This window comes from Dermacentor andersoni, chromosome 1, assembly GCF_023375885.2.
Source record: "Dermacentor andersoni chromosome 1, qqDerAnde1_hic_scaffold, whole genome shotgun sequence".
Taxonomy (NCBI): Eukaryota; Metazoa; Arthropoda; class Arachnida; order Ixodida; family Ixodidae; genus Dermacentor; species Dermacentor andersoni.
Genome location: NC_092814.1, coordinates 22099064 through 22124202, shown reverse-complemented (window position 1 = coordinate 22124202; position 25139 = coordinate 22099064). Strand labels below are relative to the sequence as shown.

The window sequence follows — 25139 nt, the reverse complement described above, 5'->3', positions numbered from 1 at the left end:
AAAGTGAGGCAACCAGAACTGACATGGGGCAAGAGACTTCTCATTTTTAAATTTATTCAGACCACTGTGCTCACTCAGCCTTTCTTCCTAATGCATGTTGCTGTGCATAAATAAACACTAATTGCTCAACATGCTCAGGAAGGTGTTCTGTTCCAGTAGTGACAACATTCCCTGTTGATGAGAACATCTCACTTGACACTTCGGTTGGTGGCGCTGAGAGGTATAGCCAAGCTAGTTTGTACAGTGACGGTAGCTTGGGCAGTGACGGGTACTAGACTTTACCAAAGTTCTTCCACCACAGAAAAGGAATCTCCAAGCAGGACTGAACAGGTAGGTGGAGGTACTCCTCCACCTCCTCCATCAGTCGCTGGGATCATTATGAAGTGCGTCGTTGTGCTTGAAGGGGTCATCATCATCATCAGCCTGGCTACGCCCACTGCAGAGCAAAGGCCTCTCCCATATTTCTCCAACTACCTTGGTCACGTACTAATTGTGGCCATGTCGTCCCTGCAAACTTCTTATGTTGAATTCCAATGGCGGAGTCGGAGCAAATTTTTCTGCTCGTTTCGGAGCAAGTTTGTTCCAATGACAGAGTGAGGGCGGGAGTAAGGCATTCAAATGAGAGAGTCGGAGTGGATTCAGAGCGGTAGTCACTCCGTGGAGCAGAAAAAGATGCACCGCCAAAATCGGCGGAGTGGACCGGAAGTCTGCGTGACGTATTTCCTTTACCACGTTTGTCTGCTGGGAGGCGCCACCAGTCACAACTCGCGAGCAAGCAAGAGCTGCTGCACGCTTGGCGAGATATCCATTCCGCACTTTGAAAAAAACAGGTGAACGTTCTTTAATCAATGGGTGAACGGTGCTGAAGAGACAAGTGACTGGTGCGGTGGTGCTGGGAGCAAACAGCGGAAGGAAATAACAACACGCAAGGTATCCTGGGTAACTCGGTGATAGAAGTTCCGCTTCCGCCTTGCTTCAGGTTGTGTTCCTTCGCAGATTTGGAGGCGTTGCTCTATGCCAGAGTCAAGTGCTCGCTCGCGGAGTACGTCGGCTGCTCCAACTCCGCCATTGGAATTCAACATTAATCTCATCCGCCCACCTAACTTTCTGCCGCCCCCTGCTACACTTCCCTTCCCTTGGAATCCAGTCTGTAACCCTTAATGACCATCGGTTATCTTCCTTCCTCATTACATGTCTTGCCCATGCCCATTTCTTTTTCTTGATTTTAACTAAGATGTCATTAACTCGCGTTTGTTCCCTCGCCCAATCTCACCCGCCGTGGTTGCTCAGTGGCTATGGTGTTGGGCTGCTGAGCATAAGGTCGCGGGATCGAATCTCGGCCACGGCGGCCGCATTTCGATGGGGGCGAAATGCGAAAACACCCGTGTACTTAGATTTAGGTGCACGTTAAAGAACCCCGGGTGGTCAAAATTTCCGGAGTCCCCCACTACAGCGTGCCTCATAATCAGAAAGTGGTTTTGGCACGTAAAACCCCATAATTTAATTTTAAAGTACATGAATCTGAGGAGCCTGTGCCTGAAGACAATTTGCCTTCTCAAAAAGCAGTATAAGATTTTGGAGAGAAAGACAGCATGCCCCGTTTAGCTCCAATGACAAAAAATAAAACAGGCACTTCTCACGGGTCATGTGGCTGGCGGAGTCCTCCGGAGTCCTCCACTACGGCGTGCCTCATAATCAGAAAGTGGTTTTGGCACGTAAAACCCCATGATCTTTTAATCTCTCGCCCAATCTGCTCTTTTCTTATCCCTTAACGTTACACCCATCATTCTTCTTTCCATAGCTCGTTCCGTCGTCCTCAATTTAAGCAGAACCCTTTTCGTAAGCCTCCAGGTTTCTGCCCCATACGTGAGTATTGTTAAGACAAAGCTGTTATATACTTTTCTCTTGAGGGATAGTGGCAACCTGCTGTTCATGATTTGAGAATGCCTGCCAAACGCACCCCAGCCCATACTTATTCTTCTGATTATTTCAGTCTCATGATCCGGATCCATGGTCACTACCTGCGCTAAGTAGTTGTATTTCCTTACCACTTCCAGTGCCTCGTTACCTATCGTAAACTGCTGTTCTGTTCCGAGACTGTTGAGCATTACTTTAGTTCTCTGCAGATTAATTATTAGACCCACCCTTCTGCTTTGCCTCTCCAGGTCAGTGAGCATGCATTGCAGTTGGTCCCCAGAGTTACTAAGCAAGGCAATATCATCAGCGAATCGCAAGTTACTAAGGTATTCTCCATTAACTCTTATCCCCAATTCTTCCCAATCCAGGTCTCCGAATACCTCCTGTAAACATGCTGTGAATAGCATTGGAGAGATCGTATCTCCCTGCCTGACGCCTTTCTTTATTGGGATTTTGTTGCTTTCTTTATGGAGGACTACGGTGGCTGTGGAGCCACTATAGATATCTTTCAGTATTTTTACTTATGGCTCGTCTACACCCTGATTCCGTAATGCCTCCATCACTGCTGATGTTTCGACAGAATCAAACGCTTTCTCACAATTAATGAAAGCTATATATAAGGGTTGGTTCTATTCTGCACATTTCTCTATCACCTGATTGATAGTGTGAATATGGTCTATTGTTGAGTAGCCTTTACGGAATCCTGCCTGGTCCTTTTCTTGACAGGAGTCTAAGGTGTTCCTGATTCTATTTGCGATTACCTTAGTAAATAGTTTGTAGGCAACTGACAGTAAGCTGATCGGTCTGTAGTTTTCAAGTCTTTGGCGTCCCCTTTCCTATCGATTAGGATTACGTTAGCGTTCTTCCTAGATTCCGGTACGCTCGAGGTCATGAGGCATTGCGTATACAGTGTGGCCAGTTTCTCTAGAACAATCTGCCCACCATCCTTCAACAAATCTGCTATTACCTGATCCTCCCCAGCTGCTTTCCCCCTTTGCGTAGCTCCCAAGGCTTTCTTTACTTCTTCCGGCGTTACTTGTGGGATTGCGAATTCCTCTATACTATTCTCTCTTCCATTATCGTCGTGGGTGTCACTGGTACTGTATAAATCTCTATAGAACTCCTCAGCCACTTGAACTATCTCACCCGTATTAGTAGTGACATTGCCGGCTTTGTCTCTTAACGCATACATCTGATTCTTGCCAATTCCTAGTTTCTTCTTCACTGCTTTTAGGCTTCCTCCATTCCTGAGAGCATGTTCAATTCTATCCATATTATACTTCGTTATGTCAGCTGTCTTACGCTTGTTGATTAACTAAGAAAGTTCTGCCACTTCTATTCTAGCTGTAGGGTTAGAGGCTTTCATACATTGGTGTTTCTTGATCAGATCTTTCGTCTCCTGCGATAGCTTACTGGTATCCTGTCTAACAGAGTTACAACCGACTTCTATTGCACACTCCTTAAGGGGGGACGCTGCTTTCGCATGGGAAAAATGACCGAAAAACCTACCGTATTTATTCGCGTATAACCCGCACCAAAATGTGAAAAAACGCGTTTAAAAAGTGGGGGTGCGGGTTATCTGCGAATTTTTTCCTTGGGAGGGGGGGGGTCGGCTTCACCGCAATGTGCGGCGGCCTCCCCGTGTAGTCCGCCATCCCCATCGTCATCGACGCTTGTCAAGCCGATGAAGGGCCAACGAAAGGCCAGCATTGTTGAGCCTCGCGTTAGGCGCTGTTTATTGTACTTACCCCAGTTTGCACTGTTTGCCTGCTTTGTTTTGGCATCATGAGTGCGACTCGACGGCAGTGTTTCACAGCGAAAGAGAAGCTAAAGATTATAGCCGCTGCCGAAGAAATCGGCAACAGAGCTGCTGCAAGACAGCATGACGTCGACGAGTCGTGCATTCGCGACTGGAGGAAGAAAAAAGAGAGTCTCGAAGCAACGAACCGGGACAGGCGAGCGTTTCGGGGTCCGAAGACTGGCGCGTACCCCCACCTCGAGACGCAGCTTGCGAAGTTCATTGAGGAGCAGAGAAGTCGTGGCCACGCTGTTTCGACTGAGATGGCGCAAATGGAAGCCCTGAAGTTGGCCCGGGAATTGAACATTCCACGTGAGTTTCGTGCAAGCCGTGGATGGCTTCAGCGCTTCATGCGAAGACATGGATTTTCTATGCGGCGGCGAACAACCATGTGCCAGCGGCTTCCTGAAGCCTACGAGGAAAAGTTGTTGAACTTTCAACGATATGTGATCGCACTTCGGAAGGAGCACAGCTATTTGCTGTCTCAGGTGGGAAATGCTGATCAAACACCTGTGTACTTTGAGATGCCGATGGACACGACCATGGAAAAAAAGGGCTCCAAATCAGTCAGCGTGCTGACCGGCGGAAATGCCAAGCTGCGCTGCACAGTCATGCTATGCGCTTTGGCTGACGGCACGAAACTGCGCCCGTATGTCATTTTCAAACGCAAGACGCTACCTAGCATTCCACTGCCCCCAGGAATCGTTGTGCGTGCGGAAGAAAATTCGTGGATGAACAGTGGCCCAGTCGGTGACTGGCTTCGAGTAATCTGGGAGCGAAGACCAGGTGCCTTGCTGGCACGCCGGTCGATGCTCGTACTAGATTCCTTCAGAGGCCACTGCACTGATGCGGTGAAGGCTCGCCTTGCCGAGACCAGCACCGACCTCGTCATAATACCTGGCGGCATGACGTCCATGCTACAGCCACTCGACGTGTGCCTGAACAAGCCGTTCAAGGCACACGTGAAGCGGCTGTATGCCCAGTGGATGGCCGACGGCATTTACGCCCTCACACCGACGGGACGCGTGCGAAGGCCTGATATTCCATTGCTGTGCCAGTGGATCGTGGATGCGTGGAAAGCGATACCGGCCGATTTGGTGCGGAAAAGCTTTAAAAAATGTGCGATCAGTAATAGTTTGGATGGTTCCGAGGACGACTACGTCTTTGAGAGTGGCGATGAAGCCTCGGATGGCAGTAGTGAGAGCGGCGACGATTAAGAATCGGATAACCAGTGACGTGGTGGCGGTCGTTTGAATAAATGTTCTGAAAACGAAATGATCACTGAGTGTGAGTTGCATCTTTCTAGCGCTCATTTTTTTTTTTCAGGTAAACGTGCGGGTTATACGCGAGTTTTTTTTTTTTTTTCCGCCGAGTTCAAAGTTAGGGGTGCGGGTTATACGCAGGGGCGGGTTATACGCGGGTAAATACGGTATTTTTCAAAAATCCGATTTTCAGTTTTTTTAACCCTTTCTCTACCTGATTCTAAAATATCTTCCCTGAAAACCGCTTAGAAGTGCTTTAAAAAAATTGTTGTATCAGCCACGGCGATGAGAAGTTTTGCGGAAATCACAAAAAGACGGTGTTTTTCAAGCCACGATATCTCCGTAACGGCGCAACCGAGCGCCGCCATCTCGGTCACAACAGAAAGAGCATTTCTTCAACTTCAAATCTGCCGCCTTCCCGGCATCCTCCGAGCGAAAACAAACGCAGAAAAAGCAAAAGTTTCACGGTCTCGCGGCGGTTCCTGATTGGCGGCGCGCGGACTGTTGGTCTCCGAAGCGGTTGCCCCTAGCAATGGCGGGCGAAGTTCCGCGCGTCGTCTGCTCTTCCCGCAGCTACGTTCTCCATCGCCCATATCACGAGCCTCTCCATAGTTTCGGTAGCGGCTCCGAAGCTTTGTGGCGTAGTTTCGCGTTAGATCTCGGCTGTGATCATGGATCGGCGACGGCGCAAGAAGAAATACAAAACTTCGCATCAATTTGGCAGCCGTAAGCGCAAGTCTCCGATGCCCAAAAGTAAAGCGTTGTGAACAGCTTCCAGTGCTGATTCTGCTAATGTTCAGTGCAGCGCGGACATCATGGACACACAGCAGCAGTTCCCTCAATGTATGGATGCCTCGGACCCGCAACCAAGCACCTCACGTGCCAATGACTCGGACCCGCAACCAAGCACCTCGCGCACCGAAGTCTCGGACCCGCGACGACGTATCTTGTGCGCCGACGCACCTCGCGCGCCGACAACTCAGACCCACGACCAAGCACCTCGGGCACCGACGTCTTGGACCCGCGACCAAGCACTTCAGGTGCCGACGACTCGGACCTGCGACTAAGCACTTCAGGTGCCGACGACTCGGACCTGCGACCAGGCACTTCAGGTGCCGACGACTCGGACCTGCGACCAGGCACTTCAGGTGCCGACGACTCGGACCTGCGACCAAGCACTTCAGGTGCCGACGACTCGGACCTGTGACCAAGCACTTCAGGTGCCGACGACTCGGACCTGCGACCAAGCACTTCAGGTGCCAACGACTCGGACCTGCGACCAAGCATTTCAGGTGCCGACGACTCGGACCCGCGACCAAGCACTTCGCGCGTGGATGAAATGCAGTCGAGATTCGGCAGTACAATTCAGGCTCACTTGGAACCGCACTACATATCGATAGAAGCTTCTCGTGGGCGAGCCGAGACAATGCAAGCATCACTCAGTTCTGTTTTGGCCCTCGAGAGAATAATGAAGCTCACAGGTGAGAGTGGAAGTTGAGCCGATGTGGAGCTGGCGGATGAGTTTTTGGTTGTGCAGGTCACAGCATTGAATGCTTTGTACAAGAATGCCTTGTGCCAAGAATGCTCTCAGCCGGGACTGACTGTTCCTTCGGGAACAAGGCATGGATTGGCTGCACGAATGCTACTGACCTGCAATGCCTGCGGCATTGTTGCAAGTGAATGGTCATCGCCGCGAGTAGAGGGTGGTAAGGTTTTTGACGTGTATATGCGTGCAATGCAAGCAATTAAAACCACCAGCAGAGGGGCAACTGCACTGACTGACTTTTGGCCAGTAATGAACGTTTCACACAGAGGCTTTCACCATAAGACATTCCAAAGACATCTGAAATCAATATTCAGGCCTGCTGGTGAGATGTCTGCGGCAAGTCTCTTTTCTGATGCTGTGGCAGCCGTGCGGATAGTTTACAGCGAAATGGACCTGGCATTCACAAAAGATGTGACGGTAGTCTACGAAGGGACATGGATGACACGTGGTCAGGCATCCCATATTGGTGTGGGCACAATAATTGAATTTTAGACTGGTCTGGTGCTTGACTGCATTGTGCTCTCGAACAGAAGACATGAATGCACGCTTGGGCTGAAAGAAAACGATGAAGGCTACAGTGAATAGAAAGAGAATCACGTGTGCCAAAAGAACACCAATGCAAACTCAAGCCGAATGGAGGTCGAGGCAGCGTTGATCTTGTTCAGAAGGTCACTGGAAAGGAATGACCTCCGCTACACATCTACTGTTTGTGATGGGGATAGCTGCACTTTCCAGGCCCTTTGTGAAGACAAGGCTTATGGCTTCATTACATTCAACAAAGAGGACTGTATCAATCACGTGAAAAAGAGGATGGGTACAGCCCTGCGAACACTTGTCTCAAAAAACAGAAGAGGTAAACCAATTGGAGGGAAGGGTGGCCTGACCCAAGACCTAATCAAAAAGCTCACCAATTATTATGGCATGGCCATACGCAACAGTAGTGAAGTAGATGATATGCAAAGGGCCATAATGGCAACCTTCTATTATATCACTTCATCAGATAAAGACCCTCATTATGAGCTCTGCCCTCCACGACCCATGAGCTGGTGCAGACACCGGGCTGCAGAAGCTGAAGGTAAAGCTCCGCCAGAACATAAGTACAAAAGGCAACACATGTTTCAGCTGTGTTGCTGCCTGTGTATCAACGCCTCTCGGATCCTCAGCTACTCGGCCGTTGCCAAGGCAAGAAGACTCAGAATGCAGCCGAGAGTCTCCACTCTGTCATTTGGTCAATTCTACCAAAAGAGCAAAATGCTTCATTGATTGCAGCGGAGACAGCTGTCAATGAGGCAGTCTGCAAGTACAACGCCAGAACGCTTCGTGCATACAGATGTGGTGTTCTTCCAGGCAGGCAGGAACCAGGCGGTTGCAGGGACAGTACGCAAAGGGAATTGCTTTATTCCATTGACAAGGTGACTGGCGAGCACCAGCACAGCTGGGCCGCCGACTGTGATAAGCTGGGAAGAAGTGCGCCGGCTACGCTCGGCGCCGCGGTATATAAGCTCTTATCAAAGGGGCGTGTCGCAGTAGCGCACGTGTAGGTTATCGGTAGACGTGCGGCCACTACACTCCCCCGTTCTTATTGTAGTTCGGGCGCATGCACTGAAACAAAAGTAGTTCATGGCACATAGCGGTCTGGAGGGCGCCACTGCCTTGCAGGATAATGCCGCTCTGCCGTGGCTGGAAGAGAAGACGAAGCTGGCTGCACCGGGTCGGGGCTGTCGGGTCGCGGCTGCTCGGGGTAGTCTCGCTGTTCAGGGATGTACGGAAAGTCCATATCCCTGGCTTGAATTATGTGGTTCTGGTGGCGCTTCCAGGCAAACACACCTCGACCGGTTTCCACACGAACTCTGTATGAAACAGGTCCAGTCCGCCCTAACACAATCCCAGGCAACCACTTTGCACCGCGTCTGAAATTTCGCACAAGAACACTGTCACCCACAGCGAGTTCACGCGCGCGCTGCTTGCGACACACTGTCTGGACGAACTGCTGCGTCGAAACCTTCTGCTGCAGCGAGGGCTTGACGGCATCTAGACGGGTGCGGAGTCTACGCTGTAGCAGGAGAGTGGCCGGCGCCTCGCCCGTGGTGGCATGTGGAGTGTTCCTGTAAGACAATAAAAACTCTCCCAACGTGGTGCTTAAGCTCGCGGCAGTACTTTTCCGCAGTGCCGCTTTCAAAGTTTGGACAAATCGTTCAGCTTGTCCATTACTGCTCGGATGGTAGGCTGACGTCCTTACATGGCGCGTGCCAATGCTCTTAAGATAGTTTGAAAACACAGCCGAGATGAACTGCGGTCCATTGTCAGATACCACAACTTCAGGGTAACCAAACCTGCAGAAGATTTCGTGGAGACGGTTTACTGTGTTTTCCGCGGACATGTCTCGCATTTGGCACACCTTCGGCCACTTGGAGTGAGCGTCGACCACAACCAGGAACATGGCGCCCTTGAAAGGTCCTGCAAAATCGATATGCAGACGTTCCCATGGTCTGGTTGGCCATGCCCACGGGTGCAAAGGAGCCGGGCAAGGCATCGCACGTTGAGTTAAACAGGGGTTGCAAGAACGCACTTGGGTCTCAATGTCGCAATCGATGCCTGGCCACCACACGTAACTACGTGCTAGTTCTTTCATCCAAACAATTCCAGGATGTCCCTGGTGCAATTCTTCGAGCATCTGCGACTGGTGTTTCCGAGGAATAACGACACGCATTCCAAGAAGAAGACACCCTAGCTGTGCAGAAAGTTCACAGCGTCTGTGAAAAAACGGCTTCATTTCTTCACTCACGATGGTCTCAGGCCAACCGTTCATTACGTGCTGCATGACTATCTTTAGAATCGGATCTCGGGCAGTTTCGCGTGCCACATCACGACAGTTAATTGGCAAGGACTGCATGTGTAGGAGATAAAACTGGTCATCCGAGCATTCTTCACTTTCACTTGGCAGAGGCAATCGAGATAAGCAATCTGCTTCGGCGTTTTGACTCGATGGCTTATACTTCAAAGTAAAATTGTAAGCAGACAGAACTAAAGCCCAGCGTTGCAGTCTAGCTGCGGCAACAGTTGGTATTCCCGTCTTGGGACCGAAAATTGTCTGCAAGGGTTTGTGGTCAGTAACGAGAACAAATGAACGCCCGAAAAGATAGTACTGGAAACGTTTGACGCCGAAAACTAGAGCGAGCGCCTCTTTTTTCAGTTGACTATAGTTGACCTCCGCTGAGGATAAGGTACGTGATGCGTACGCAACCGGATGGCACTGACCATTTGGCTCCGCATGAGAGATGACAGCTCCTATACCGTATGCTGATGCATCACACGACAGTTGCAGGGGCGCACTGGGGTCGTAGTGAGCGAGAACCGGTGGCTGCGACAGCAGCTGCTTGATATGCGAGAAGGCTGCTTCGCACTCGTCACTCCAGGCCCAGGGAACATCGAGGCGCAGCAATCTGTTTAGGGGTAAAATGACGTTTGACAGGTTAGGAACAAACTTGCCATAGTAGTTTATCAAGCCCAACAGTGAATGCAATTGCTGCTTGTCCGTGGGACGCGGAGCCTTTGCGATGGCTTCTAGCTTGTCAGTTGCCGGTTCAATTCCGTGCGCGCTAATGACATGTCCCAAGTACTGCAACTTGTCTTTGAAAAACTCGCATTTTTCTGTCTTTACCCGGATGCCTCTGTCTGATAACCGTCTCAATACCGCCTCCAAATTCTTTAGGTGCTCCTGTTCAGCCTTTCCGGTGACCATGATGTCATCGATGTAACAAGTAACTCCGTCAAGGCCCTTCAGAATATTATCCATGATCTTCTGAAAGATCGCCGGCGCTGAGGCAATGCCAAAAGGCAAGCGGTTAACAACATATAAGCCCTTGGACGTGTTCAAGGTCAGGTAGGCTTTGGATTCCTCGTCCATCTCGACTTGCTGATAAGCCCGACTTAAATCAATTTTGGAGAATTTCTGACCGCCAGCTAATGCTGCCAAAAGCTCATCGAGCTTTGGAAGCGGGTACGTTTCTACATCTAGGATTGGGTTCAGCGTGAGTTTGTAATCTCCACAGATTCTAATCGACCCATCGCTCTTTACTACGGGAACAATTGGCGTAGCATACTTGCTACTGGCGACACGAGAAATGATTCTCAACTTCTCGAGCTTTTCCAATTCAGCCTCTACCCTTTTCACAAGAGCGAAAGGCACACTCGGTGCTTTTAGAAAACGAGGCACTTGGTCATCCTTAAACTTGAGGCTTGCCTGCTCTCCTTGTATGGTCCCTAACTCATCCTTAAACAGGTCTTCGTTTTTCCGTAGCAGAGTTTCTAGTGCTGCAGGTGGACTGCCTGACGCAGTGGACACCTTGCAAAGACCTCGAATGCCACCCCAGTCTAGCCTGATATGCTGTAGCCAGTTGCGACCTAAGAGCGGTAGTCCGCCTTGCGGAACAATGTAAAGCGGCAATCGTGCCTCTTGGTTATTGTGGCGGACCAGCACATCCATTACTCCTATAGGCTTTACGGTTTCCCCTGTGTACGTCTTCAGTTGCATCTTTGTTGGTTGCAAACGAACACCAGGAAAGTACACTTTAGCCTGATGGTGCGACATGACCGATACTGCTGCTCCAGTGTCGAGCTCCATGTTTACGGTAGTTCCTTCTACATTTACGCCTACCATTATGGGTGCCGTTTGTGACACGTCGACACTGTTGAGCTTAGTGAAGTCGTGCTGGGTCTTGCACTCAAGCGTGCGCATACACTGCTTCTGGTTTTTTGGTTCCGCTCTTGCTCTGCACATTCTGCGTGTGCGCCCCTGCCGGTTACATTCGAAGCAAGTAGCTCGTGCGTGCGGACACGCTTGCGCATCGTGCATAAAAGAACCACAGCGATAACACTGCTGGGATTTGGCATGTTTACTTGCGTACTTATTTTTCTGCTTTCCGCTCTGCATTCGGTGAACTAGGCCACCGCTATCTGATAAATCAGGGGCTGTCACTGCATTGTTCATTGCGGCCTCGGATGCCAGAGCACGGTCAACTGCCTTCTGGAAAGTTAAGTGCTTGTCCTCGACGAACAGCTGTCTCTGGATATCTATTTGCCGCATGCCACACACAAACTTGTCGCGAAGCGCATCGTCGAGAAAAGAACCGAAATCGCAGGTTTGAGCTAGCCTGCGTATCTCTTCTACAAACTGGGCTATCGTCTGCGTTTCGCCCTGCACGGCACGATAAAACTTGGCTCTCTCGGCAATAACGGATGGCTTTGGTGACAGGTGTTTGCTCAAAACTTCCCTCAACTCGCTTAACGATTTCGATGTAGGCGTATCGGGAGCAGTCAAAGACTTTAACAGTTGGTAGGTTTTCGGACCGATGAGACTCACGAAAACGTCGACTTGAAGGTCGGCTGGAACCTTGTTTGCCCTCAGATACGATGAGAGTCGCTCGTCGTACGACGTCCAGTCGCTGGTCGAGTCATCAAAAGGTTCCATCTGTCCCAGCTGCGAGGCCATTTCGCAGTATTGTCGGTTCCAAAGAAGAGACTGTCAACTTAGCTGCAGGGTCCCGCTGTCGATGCGTTGATCCTCGTCGCCATTATGTGGTGTTCTTCCAGGCAGGCAGGAACCAGGCAGTTGCAGGGACAGTACGCAAAGGGAATTGCTTTATTCCATTGACAAGGTGACTGGCGAGCACCAGCACAGCTGGGCTGCCGACTGTGATAAGCTGGGAAGAAGTGCGCCGGCTACGCTCGGCGCTGCGGTATATAAGCTCTTATCAAAGGGGCGTGTCCCAGTAGCGCACGTGTAGGTTATCGGTAGACGTGCGGCCACTACAACAGACAGTTTTGTGCTTCACTTGGCTTGAAGCCAGGAAAGCATTCCCTTCAAAGAGCTGCAGAAAAGGATGCCCTACGAAAAAAAAAAAAGGCATTTAAAAAAACATCAGATGAAAGGCCACATGCCCAAGAAGCCCCGCTGTGATAAGGACACCAAGTTATACAATCCTGGTGCATTTTAGAAGAGTGGAGGCAAGACAAAACTTTGAAGGCCTTTTTCTCAAAACTGTGTTTTTGCCTTTCTGCACAGTTTGTGGAGCTGATTCCTTTGTTACTGTTTGTCCTATTGCCTATTCTGACTCTGTCTTTTTTGTCTTGTTCCTTGGGCTACAGTGGAGGTCGTGACATTCTTGCTTTTAGGCCTGGACGTTTTATAAATTTATGATGTGGCTATTCGTTCACCCCGAAAGTGTGCTTGATACGAAGGTAACATAAAAGATGACACTCCAAAATATTTGTGTTGAAAAAAAAAAAAAAAAAAGAAAAGCAAGAATGTCATGACCTTCAGCGTGCATTTAGCTATGCAGTCAGTACTTAACAAGCCTTCTATCACGTTTTTTAAGTTCCCCAGGCTCTTCACAAAGTTTGAGGTTGAAACATTCTGCTGAATCAAATTTAATAAAATGTTCTCAAGGTATCACTCTGAAACTTTTATGGAAGCATCAGGGAGACATTCTAAACATGTGCGCCAATTTTCATCAAAATACATGAAGAAATAAGGCAGTTGATTTTCAAAGCCACGTCCCCCCTTAATGGTGCCCACAAGATTGTTGTTCATTGCTTCAACACTAAGGTCCTCTTCCCGGGTTAAAGCCGAATACCTGTTCTGTAGCTTGATCTGGAATTCCTCTATTTTCCCTCTTACCGCTATTTCATTGATCGGCTTCTTATGTACAGTCGACTCCCATTAATACGAAGTTCACGGGGACCGCAAGAAACTTCGAATTAAACGAACTTCCAATTAAGCACAAAGCACAAAAACAGCACTTTATTGGTAGCGAAATCGAGTATTTTCTCTAAGAAAAATAGTCGGTCATCTTGCTCTGTTTCTTCTTGCCGAATCGCGCTGCTGAAAGCAAGTTCTGCAGGCTGTAGATGTGGCAGAATGCTTCTTCCGCGTTACCAGGAAGCGCTCCGCGAGAGCAAGGCCCGCAGCTGCATCGGCAGCCTTAGGTGGCGGCTCGTCTTAACGTCATAGTTGCTTTCCTGGGGTCCAATAATCTCCACAATCTCTTTATCCGTTAGTGCACCGCACGTTTCGACCGCCTTGTCTACAGCGACGTAATCTTCAAAATTGATGTGCCCGACAGCATCACCAAAATCAGTGCTGTCAAGCTCGCTTGTTGACGCTTCCTCCGATGAAATTGCAGAGGCATCCTCCGAAGAAGCTGTCACAAAACCGCAAGCCCTGAAGCAGTTTGCGATTGTTTCTTGCTTCACACGATCCCTTGCTCGCGCTAACATGTGAATGGCACTGAGCAGGCTCACCTCGTATTTTGCGGAATTATTCATGCACAAAATCATGCGCTCGAGGAGGTGTCGCCTGTACAGGACCTTAACATTCTTGATGATGCCTTGGTCCATTGGCTGCAAAACAGCTGTTGTGTTTGCAGGCACAAATGCGAGGCGTATTGCACTTAAGGCTGGCACATTCACGTGAGCACTGCAGTGATCCACAAGGAACAACACCTTGCGGTTCGAAGAAGCAAACTTGCGGTCCAATTTCGTTATCCAGCTCTTGAAGATTTCGGCCGTCATCCACGCTTTCTTGTTCGACTCATAGTCCACAGGCAGCGTCTTTATGCCTTTAAAACAACTCGGCTTGGCGGCTTTCCCGATCACAAGTAAGGGACATCGTTCCATGCCAGTCATGTTTGCCACGATCAGCACCGACACCCTCTCCTTGCTGCGTTTGCCCCCAGAACAGTTGTCGTCCTTGAATGTCAGGGTATTCTCTGGTAGAAGTCGATAGAAGAGTGCAGTCTCATCTGCATTGAAGATGTCTTCCGGTCTGTATTCGCCGAGATATTCACGCTCCTTTCCGTCCTTCCACGTGGCGCATGTTTCCTGGTTAACGGACGCTTTTTCACCACACACGCTCTTAAAGACCAGGTCATGGCGATCTTTAAGGGGGGACACGGCTCTTTGCGGCGAAAAAATCGCGAAAAAATTTATTTTCTGAAAACGAAATTTTCGATATCTACAGCTAATATTCCTTTAATTCACCAAGTTTCGAATCTCGGGGAAGAGTATTTCGTCCGCAATATCAATTTATAACATCACTGTGAGCTGAATTCCGCGCAAAAACAGCCCTTTTTATCGCGGCGCGTAGCTCTTTTTCTACGCGCGCGATCGCAGCCATCTTGGTCTCGTTGGAAAGAGGAGCCTTCCTTCTTTAATTTCCCGCCAAAAGTGACTCCGTCGGTACGCCAGTGACGTTGAAATCCGGGGAGGAAAAAAAGCCCGAACGCGCGATCCGATTCGTTGGCTAGCGCACGTGACCAAAAACGCGTGCTGTGGTTGGCTGCGCGAGGTTCCCGTCGTCTGCTCCACTCCGCAGGCGACGCGACTGCGCGTCTCGTAGGTTTGTTGGCACATGCCCAACGAAGTCCGATCCACCGGGAAAGTTCGCCACGAGGCACAAGTTCGGCAAAAAGAAAAAGCGACCAGCTTATAACTTTCAAAAGCGCTCCATTCCTTCTGAAAGCATCGAGAGTAGCTCGCCGCCAACCGCAAATGATGCCGAAACCGCGGACGATGCCGAAGTAGGCCTAGCCAGCTCACAAATGAGTGAAATCGTTACGGACAGCGGCTGCGTTCGGCGTGACACTGCAATGTTGCAGCGTGCGGATTTGTTGCAGAGGGAGATGAATGCTCAAAAAAAACTTCGAGTTCTTGCGTCAACGCAAGCAAGAAAGCGGGTGTTGGATTTGCTCACTCGCGCCGACGGCGTTGCAGCCGCGCCAGTCGACGCCGAGGCAGGCTTCGCTTTCCTCAGACTCCGTGAACGGACTGATGTCGTCAAGTGCAAGATGTGCGGCGGCAGCGTCGCAGTAGGCAAAAGCAAACGGTAATCTGGCCTCGCCATAAAGATCGTTATCACGTGCGCGTGTTGCGGCGATATCGCGTCGGCATGGAGCTCGACCCGCGTGAACGACAACCTTGCCGCGCGCGCGATGCAAGCCACCGGGAATCGGCGAACGGCGCTAAACGATGCTTTTGCCGCATTTTGGGTGGCCGTGGTCGGAGCGGAGTGGTCGGAGATCAGACAGTAGGGTAGCCACAATTCGAACAGTAAAGATTGAATTGCTATAAAATTACTAATATTTGATATATCGAAAGAGTATTCCTACCATTATGTTCCTTATGTTTTCTAGTACCCAGGCATGTGCCAATACGAATTTCGTAGCGCATTTTTCCCTCTATTGTTTCTGCAAATTAAGAACAAAGAATTTCATTTATCTTCAGAACTAAATGGCCTATTGGAAAAATAATTACATACTTGAAATTAGCACAAAAGTCTTAACAAGAATGGAAAGTTTCATGAATATTGATGGAAAACATGAACATTATTTGAATTACAGTGTCCCCCCTTAAAGAAGCGAAAGTTTCATTCTTGCCTGGTTGGACCCCTGTATCATCCTTGATCAATTTAGTATTCAAGCATTTGCCGTAATCACCATGAACATGTCCTGAAACGTTTTTTCTCGTTTTCTCAAAACGACATTTTTGATGGTAGTGTAGTTTTGGAGTGACGATATCTCTGGTTCTACTCATCTTATTGCAATAATTCTTTTTTCGTCAGAAAGGTGGACAAATAGGGAGTGCAGTAGGCCTAAAATATGAACAAATATCATTACAGAAATTTTGAAAAAGTAATAATTTCTCCAGGGTTTCACTAATGCCTTCTGCTTACAAAAGTTTGACATGCTGTAACTTCGGCATAAATCAGTTTAGAACATTCATTCTTGTAGCACTGCAACCTCTGATCATTTAACATCATTTTGATGTGCCAGTCTCCTTCATTAACAGCCAGCATTGTAGAGAGAACTTGCCTCCAAATTAGTCCATGCAAAAAAACATGAATTGCTTATATTTTGAAAAGTACTTGTTGCATGGGAAAACCAATTGAATATTTGAAATCAGCATGTCAAAATACATAAGTGATGGAAGTTTTATCAAATTGTGGCCACAAATAAAAAATGAAAATTTAAGTGGGGTGTCCCCCCTTAAAGCGCGTCAGCCATCCATCTGACGAAACGAAGTCATCGATCCCCAACATTGTTGCAAGCGTTCGGGCTTTCATCGCAACGATGTCTCCGCTGAGAGGAAGTTTGTTGCTCAGGGACTCCCTAATCCAAACTAGCAGAGCCTTCTCCAACTCTGGATAAGCGCCGGTGCGCATTCGTTTCCGAGACGTCCTGAACTTGTCGTTCTCAAATGCATCCATTATTGTGCGCTTGTTCTTGATGTAGTCTGAGAGCGTGTTCGGCTTGATCCCGTACTTCCGCGGTATGTCTTGTTTAGCGGCACCTCCCTTCTCAATTTCCTTCAAAACCTCGACTTTCATTGCCAGGTCGAGCGTGCGATAAGAGCCACGGTTTGCCATGGCTATCAACTGTGCGACAATGTACAGTCAATTCCGAAGCGTAGGATCACCCGCGGAACAACCTAGCCAACGAGCTACACGCACATAGGCCCGGCCCTCGACCAACGCACGCCACAGCACACGCCTCAAATACGCTGCGCGCGCCGCACGCAGCAAGCCTAATCTCGCACAATCTCGCCACTGCCAGTATGCAGCGCTGCATGCACCTATGGCATCCGCGTGGCCTCCGCGATCAGCTCCGGCGACGCGCAGCAGCCGCTTCGCTGCCGGAGCTGATCGCAGAGGCTACGGCAGCCGTAGCAATGAATAATCGCGCCGCTCCAAAAAGGGTGGCGTTGCGGACGACTGCGGTGGCGATGACACCAACGCGCAACACGGAGCTGTTGCAGCACTTGAAAAAATTGTGCATTCTACCAAAGAATGACGGTCACCTCGAGCATCGCGGCTGAAAATTAACTTCCAATTAAACAATATTACTGGATGAGGACTTTGAATTATCGAGCGATTCCTTCCATAGGATTACATGCAAAACTGACGGGACCAGCACTTCACTTCTAATTAACCGAAAATTCCAATTAAGCGGCTTCGAATTATCGGGAGTCGTCTGTACCAGTTTCTTCCGTTCTCTCCTTGGGTCTAGGGTAATTCGAGTTCTTACCATCCTATGGTCACTGCAGCGCACCTTGCCGAGCACGTCCACATCTTGTATGATGCCAGGGTTAGCGCAGAGTATAAAGTCTATTTCATTTCTAGTCTCGCCGTTCGGGCTCCTCCACGTCCACTTTCGGCTATCCCGCTTGCGGAAGATGGTAGTCATTATCCGCATATTATTCTGTTCCACAAACTCTACTAATAACTCTCCCCTGCTATTCCTAGTGCCTATGCCATATTCCCCCACTGACTTGTCTCCAGCCTGCTTCTTGCCTACCTTGCCATTGAAGTCGTCCATCAGTATAGTGTATTTTGTTTTCACACTACCCATTGCCGATTCCACGTCTTCGTAGAAGCTTGAAGGGGTGTTAGAGGCCAAAGTTCCAAAAACATTCCACACACCGCTAGGCACAGCTCGTGCAGGTGGACTGGACTCCTCCTCGTCTCTCTGCTGAGGCAGGCTCTTCTCTAGAGCTGAGCATAGTTGACTCTTCAACTGCTGTTTCTCACTTGTGGTGTCACAACAGACCGCCTTAAATCAGGAGTCTGTGCTCAAGGCATGTCACCTGCAATTTTATGTCCACAAACATGGGCTTGACCTGTGAAGGAGGTTTCCTGCAAATACAGACTTCTCCCACTACTCTGCTGTTGCTGGGTGAGCAGAAGTTGCATACAGTGCACTAGTGGCACCACTTGCGAAAGAGTTGGGTGCTTTTCAGAGCAAGATTCTTTTCTCGCATCAACACATTTCAGGACCCATTCTGCGGGTGTCATCAAATGCCATTCATCTGAAGTTCAGTTTTCCAATGTGTCCATTTCTGACAGGTTCAAGGAAATTGGTAGACGAAGCTTTAGAAGGCAAGACGTCATTTCATATTCACTGTTCCATTGCGTTGTGACATCTTGAACCATTTCAAGGGGCTCTAAGGCCATGCTAATTTCAACCTCTTTGAGATGACTCCTGGCCTGGGAGCTTCTCTTGTAGTGCCCTACAATTGCTCCGGCTTTGACACACGGCTGTTCAAAGTTCCAAGTGTCCTTTACACACTCGATGCACACTTGTAATACATGTTTAAAGAATTGTGTACTTGACCATCCTGTTCGTGATACGGCACCCAGGAAGTTTCTGGCATTGTCAGTGACAATGAAAACTGAAACATTTTTAGGCAGTCATCATTTCTTTTCGAAGTGAAGGAGGATGCGCTTCAAGTTGTCAGATGTATGGCCTTCGGGCATGTGCCGGCATGCAAGGTGATAATTGTTGTAATAGTTCTGCGGAAGCCCGCAAGGTGGAGAGGAGTAATTAATAAAGGGAAAATGAGACTTCCACCCAATCGTACTGTTTGCTGCAAAGGAAACCCATCTTGGTTCCTCGTAAGAAAAGCCTCGCAGTTAAAGAAAAGTGCTACGTTTGGGTAGACGTCTCATTTTCCCTTTATTAAGGTGATAATTGTGGAGCGAGAACTAATCAATGAGCTAACGTGTAAATGAGACATAGGCCTGGGCCTCGACGTCCACCCATTGGTCGTCACTGAGTAGCATGGGGTTCTGTGGTTGAAGTGATTGTGCAGCTCACTTTTGATCCACTCTTTTTGCTTGGCGTAAAGTTCTGGTACAACATTCTGAGAGAATGGTAGTCCTTGATGGTACCTTTTACTAAGTCACTGCAGTGTGCATCAAAGGCGAAAGGCCCGGCTCCTCAATAGAAAACGAGTGCAAGCCAGTGGCCAGGAACTGTACAACCTTCATTGTTAGCATTCTTGCGCACCGAGTGTCGCCTTTCAACCTCTTGGAGTAGCTACAGCTAGCAGCATGTGCCTTTGCATTGTTGGTGCCCATTGTCCTTTTCGGGCCTGCAGGCTTTTTGGACCGGAGCTCGGAGCTTCTCAAACTGCTTGAATGTATCAGAGCGATGCCTTAGGTCATTGACGAGGGTGGTTGTAGCTGTAGGTGCTTTAAGGCGCACCTTTCAAATGCGGCACCTCTTGCGTCACTGGCTCTGTGCTCGAAGAACACCCAGATATCACTCCTGAACATCTGTTTCGCCAAATTGTCCATGGTTTGGCCATTTAGCAGTGCACGCAATCGAGCAGAAAGAACAATGACCAAAGTTGAGAACTTGAAACCACAGAAACATGTGCCGAGCATGTTTGCAAGCGCAAACCTAAACGGCTTTAGAAAGCACGTGGTTACCTTAGTGAATACCAACTATCGCTTAGATTAACTTTCTTTTTTTTTTTTAGATTAACCAATGTTAAAACGGTTTATATTATATCTTAATTGCAAGGTATAATATAAATAAATTGTGCCATAATAACGCTACAGTTAGGTTACATTTAGTGTCTGAAATGCAATACATTTAAACCTGGATGTAATGAACTTCTATGTAATGAATTCCTAGATGTAACAAAATTTTTTCATTCTGCAACGCCACCCCCATAGAAACCCGGCTCGCCCAAGTAGGAGCACATCCGATGGCGTGACAGTCACCGACGGTAGTAGCTCCTGAAGACGTTTTTTTGCAATGATAGAAACGCTTGCACTGGTGTCTAGTTCATATGGGAGCGGCTTGCCGCAAATGCTGACGCGAAGGCGCGATGTTGTCGACTGACCACAATACGAATCATGCATTCGGCTGTGACAGGCCTTGTGAGCTTCGGCCATCTGCTTGGCATGGCTGACGAGTGCTTCGGCAAGATGAGCGTCGGCGCTGTCCCTGGCTCATAGAGTGCACACTTGCGTTTCCTCTCTTCAGCATCAGCAGTTGTCTTATGACATGACGGCATGTTGCCATTACAATGCTCTCATACACTCTGAGTTACCGTACCACGCTAGAACTGCATCAAAGCCAAAGTGCTCTGCTGCATGCGCACTCAGACGAGCTTCTTCGACCCAGCTTTCCTCCGTCCCGAACTAGGACACCCTGCCCCATCTCGGGGAGAGAGGGAGAAGACAGGAAAGGCAGGGAGGTTAACCAGACGCATGTCCAGCTTGCTATCCTGCACTGGGGGAAGGGGGTATGGGGAAGAAGACAGAGAGAGAGAGGAGAGAGATCAGTTTCGCACACAGTTGAAGGTTCGCACAGAGTCTACACACAGTTCTTAAGACCTGTCGAGTTGATCTATTTCGAGAGCGCTTTCATGGCTTTCCGTGGCATCGATGCATATGTCCAGGGTCCAAGGATCTTCATTACGGAAAATGGTCTAAGGTCCAACTCGTTCAGTGCTGTCCGGAGAACTTCGCGCTTGACGTCGTATTGGGGACAGATACATAGGATGTGTTCAATCGCTTCTGTGGTTCCGCAAGAATCTCACATGGGCGTATCCCCCATTCCAATGCGGAAGGAGTAGGCCTTCGTAAATGCCACCCTGAGCCTCAGGCGGCACCATACTGTCACCTCAGAGTGGGAAATCGTTTCGGGCACTTGCAGTTTTAAGGGGAGACATGGGTTTTCTGGCCCAAAAAAATCTTTAAGAAATCGACTTTTTGTAACATTTTTTTTTTTTCGCAATCTAGACGTCCTAGAGAAGCTATTGCTGCTATAATAGCTCGTTCTGATGAGTACTTATTTTGTTAAGCCTGGGATACATGGAGTGGAAAACCGGCGTCCAGGCGCCAAAAAACGGCCGGCGTCGAATGCTCGCCCTTCAGCGTCCAAAAATTTCACTCCCGCCAGCTATCCGGTCCTGTCGAAAAAAACTGACGCCCGGCGATTGACGCCGGCGGAAGTGGCGGGAGTGCCTCTTGGGCTCACCAGGCCTCGCGACGATCGATCTCCCACCGACTTCCGGCAGCCGCCGAACGTTCTTGTTGGGAATTTCCTTTTTAGCTGGTGCCTCCATGGGAGCGTCCGTCGCGCAGCCGCGCTGGAGCGACGGAATGCGGACATTTGCGCTTGTTTGGCCGCGCACTTTTGGTCTCTCTGCGCTTGAAAGGGACACGATCGATCGTTACGATGCATTACAATGGTATCAGTGACGATACCAAAGAATTCTGCTTCCACGTGAAATGCCGAAAGGCGTCGGAATAGTTTACAGAAAAATCAGGTGTTCTAGACAACTATATGACACTGCGAAGTGTTGGTACGAAGAGAAAGCGCCGGCTCAGTATACAGTTGTCGCGGATTGCAAGAGAGGTTCGCGGAGACTGCACAATATCCAAGTGCTCTAGGGACAATACTGTAACCATGGCAAAGTCATGGAAAGCAGAGAGACTAGAATACAATGATAAGCTCATTTCAGCAGTGCAAATACGTGGCATAATTTGGGATTGTGGCCGCCAGGACTACAAGGACCAGCGAAAGAAAGTCCCTTCTGCTCGAATGCCTCGAGGAAAAAGAGGGACGACACATTATAGTTAAAAGCCGACCATGCCTGGTCTCCTGGCTGTTTGCATTTGTGTGGGCCCAGGCGGCGCAAGCAATGCCTGGGGCACCGAGAACGAGAGCCGGTGATATGCCGATTTCACACCAAATATAGATAATTCTATCCTCTCCGGTTGCAGTACTAAACGCTTGTTCTTGGAGGAGGCTTTAAAACAGGAACTGACACTGAAGTAAACATCAATAACCACAATTTATTTTTACACAAAGTAAGCATCGCTGTTGGAAAACCACAAAACCTTCTGCAACGCCTACACTTCGCGGTGCAACCGCTCACTCAACGTAGCCAGACAGCGCAAAGCCAGCCCGCTAAAATGCTTGCAGCTCAATGAGATGTGTAGAAATCGTGCGTAAGCGCCTCCATGAAACTTCTTTCGAAGCTGTTTAGTCAGTAACAAATACAATAAAAACGCTACTTATTCTTTCTTTTTTTCTTATCCAGAAACACATTCGTAGTCTGGCAACACTGAGAGATATGCGGCGAGCGCGCGGCAACGCCCGCCCGTTTGTCGCTGCATGTAAGCGAAGCCAGTTAACCACCGGTGTCGTCCCACTGCAGCTATTTTTGCCGTGCAATGTTCGCCATGAAAGAAGGCTCCATGTATCCTGGGCTTTATTGCGCTCTAAAGTCAGCTTCATCACCGCTTTCGCTCGCAAACGCCCCTCGAAAAGAGGCGAATTCAATGCCTTCGTCTACACCAACCAGCAGCGCGACCATTTTGGAATCATCCGAAAGCTGGGTTCTTTTACATTCCGTTTTTAGCGGGAAAAGGGCACCAAGTCTGGCTACTATGAAGGTACACGCTTTCGAAAAAAGGGGAATACTCGCACGGCATTGGCGCCTTTGTACCACGTGGGGTAAATCCTGATCTCTGATTGGACGACCGGGAGCTTCGTTTCTCCAACAATGCGAGACGCCATGTTAGACGAGGTTTGCACGTAGTCTAGTGCACCATAGCAACGCGACGATGGCTGGAGGTCTACGGAAGTTTGCGACGGCTCATGCTTTCGGGGAAAAACGCAAGCGACGTTCACGGATACCCAAGTGGCGTCGGATGAATCGGCAGTGACGGCAACCAGCACAGCGACATGCCCCAGCGAGCGAACGGCAGCTACCGAAGCTACGGCTGCGCACGCGATGCCTGCGGCCAGCAACGCGCGTCGACATGCTTCTCATCACAGAAGCCGAACAAGTGGCAAGTGAGCGTCGTGCGGAGGAGGAACGACAGAAGCTGTCTTCGTTATCAGCTACCCGCGGAAAGCAGTCACTTATCGGAGATTCCCTGGAAGCGGCGGCGAGCGGGACAGCGTTTACGATTCTGAGCCTAGCAGCTCTAAATCGCCTGCTTCGGTGTGCGAAATGCGAATTCTGCCGTTGCCCTTTGAACGTGTTCAAGGGCGATTGGGAATATTAAGTGGCCATGAAACTAGTGGTGAACTGTGCCATTTGCGACAACATAAGCACTGGATGGAGCTCACCAAGAAGAGGGGAATACAGGCTGAAAAAGACCAGCACCGGCTAGTGGCGTCTGACAAAAAGCATGCCAGAGCAGAAAAGTTCATGCATGCCATAAAGAAGAGGCGCATGGAAGAGAGCGATGGTGATTCTGTATGTGCCTGGTGGCTTCTAGTGCAAGGTGGATTTGAATTTCTTGCTGTAATTGCCAAGAATAAATCTAGATCATGTCCTGGAACTTCGTTTTGCGTTTTCTCAAAAGCTGCATTTCTCCGATGACACGTGCTGTTGCCCACAGTATCTTTTGATGTAATAGTCCGATTTCAATTATTCTTGTTGCATTCAAAAGCTTATGAGTTTCTACACACAATAAAACTAATAAAATATGATATCCCTTATGCTAGAATTTTTTAGGTGGCAATACAACAGATAAGAATTTTGAGCTTCATAACTACCACATTAGATATGGCAGTAACTTTTGTAACAATAGAGCTTAAATTACAGTGATAGTCTAATTGTGATCTCTGATTGTTCTAGAATGTGTACATATAAATTTTTCTCTGATATTCAGTGGTAAAATTGATGAAAAGTTGGGCAAATTGATTTTCAGAAGGCATTAATTATCTCAAAAACTACTTAAAATAAGAAAAAAATAGATTGCATATATGCTTCTAGCAGGCTAAAGTATACCTTGCCTGGAAATTTCATTTGTATATGACAAAAATTTTAAAAATATCAAACACGAGTGTTTCCCCTTAAGGATGGATCCAGCCTATGAAGATGACACTTTGGGAGGCCGGGAGAAGACCATTATTTGTGTGTCATAGCTTTAGCCACAATATGAAGCTTTCTTGCAGCATCAGTTCTTGATAAGGGGATTGGAACTGGTCGGGCATCCAGATGAGCAGACCAGGCGGGTGGCTTCGTCAGCGAGGTCATTACCAGCAATGCCGGTATGTCCAGGTAGCCACTGGAGTATAATTTCATGTCCTTTAGCCATAGCTTGATGGTGATCTTCTCAAATTTCATTTGTCAGCTGCTCATGAGTCCTATGATATAGGGCAATATGCAGACTCTGAAGTACTGCCTTAGATTTGCATAAAGTGACCCATTTCTGAGGTGTCTCATGCAGGAGATATTTGACAGCAGCACACAGGGCAGCAAGCTCTGCCGCTGTTGATGTTGTTATATGGGACAGTTTGAATTTGATTGTGGTTTTCGTAGCCGGAATGACAACGGCACCTGAAAAGCTGGTAAGTGAGACCGAACCATCAGTACAGATGTGTATTTGGTCCCCGTATGTCTCATTGATTAATAGCAGCATCATCTGTTTCAGGACTATTGTTGTGTGATTCGCCTTCTTCTTTACACCCGGAATGCTGGGGCACACCTGAGCCTGTTGGACACACCACAAGGTGTCTCCCAGTTTCCATGGCAGGCTTTCGTTGGGGTTGTTCCTTATTTGATAGCGTCATTGACCTGACAATGTTTGTGCAACAGGAGAAAAGCCGTAGGGGCATATTAGTTGTGCTCTTTCTCTACGTGAAAGGTGCATAGGACAAAGTTGAACATGACGCCGTCATCAACTTCCTGGAGACTATTGGAATTGGCGGCCGCATGCTTCACTGGTTATCCGACTATATAACTTGCCAGTCGTTTTTTGTACTAACAGAAGATCGCCCAAAGCTGAATATTATACTTACTG

At 48.7% G+C, this 25139-nt stretch overlaps 1 protein-coding gene and 1 pseudogene across 3 annotated transcripts in view; both read left to right on the top strand.

Moving 5' to 3' along the window:
- Nucleotides 1-25139, top strand: part of LOC126545442 (transcription elongation regulator 1) — a 354732-nt gene that overhangs the window by 164068 nt on the left and 165525 nt on the right. The gene's annotated exons all lie outside the window — the stretch shown is intronic.
- LOC140215325 (uncharacterized) lies at nt 5250-12823 on the top strand (annotated as a pseudogene).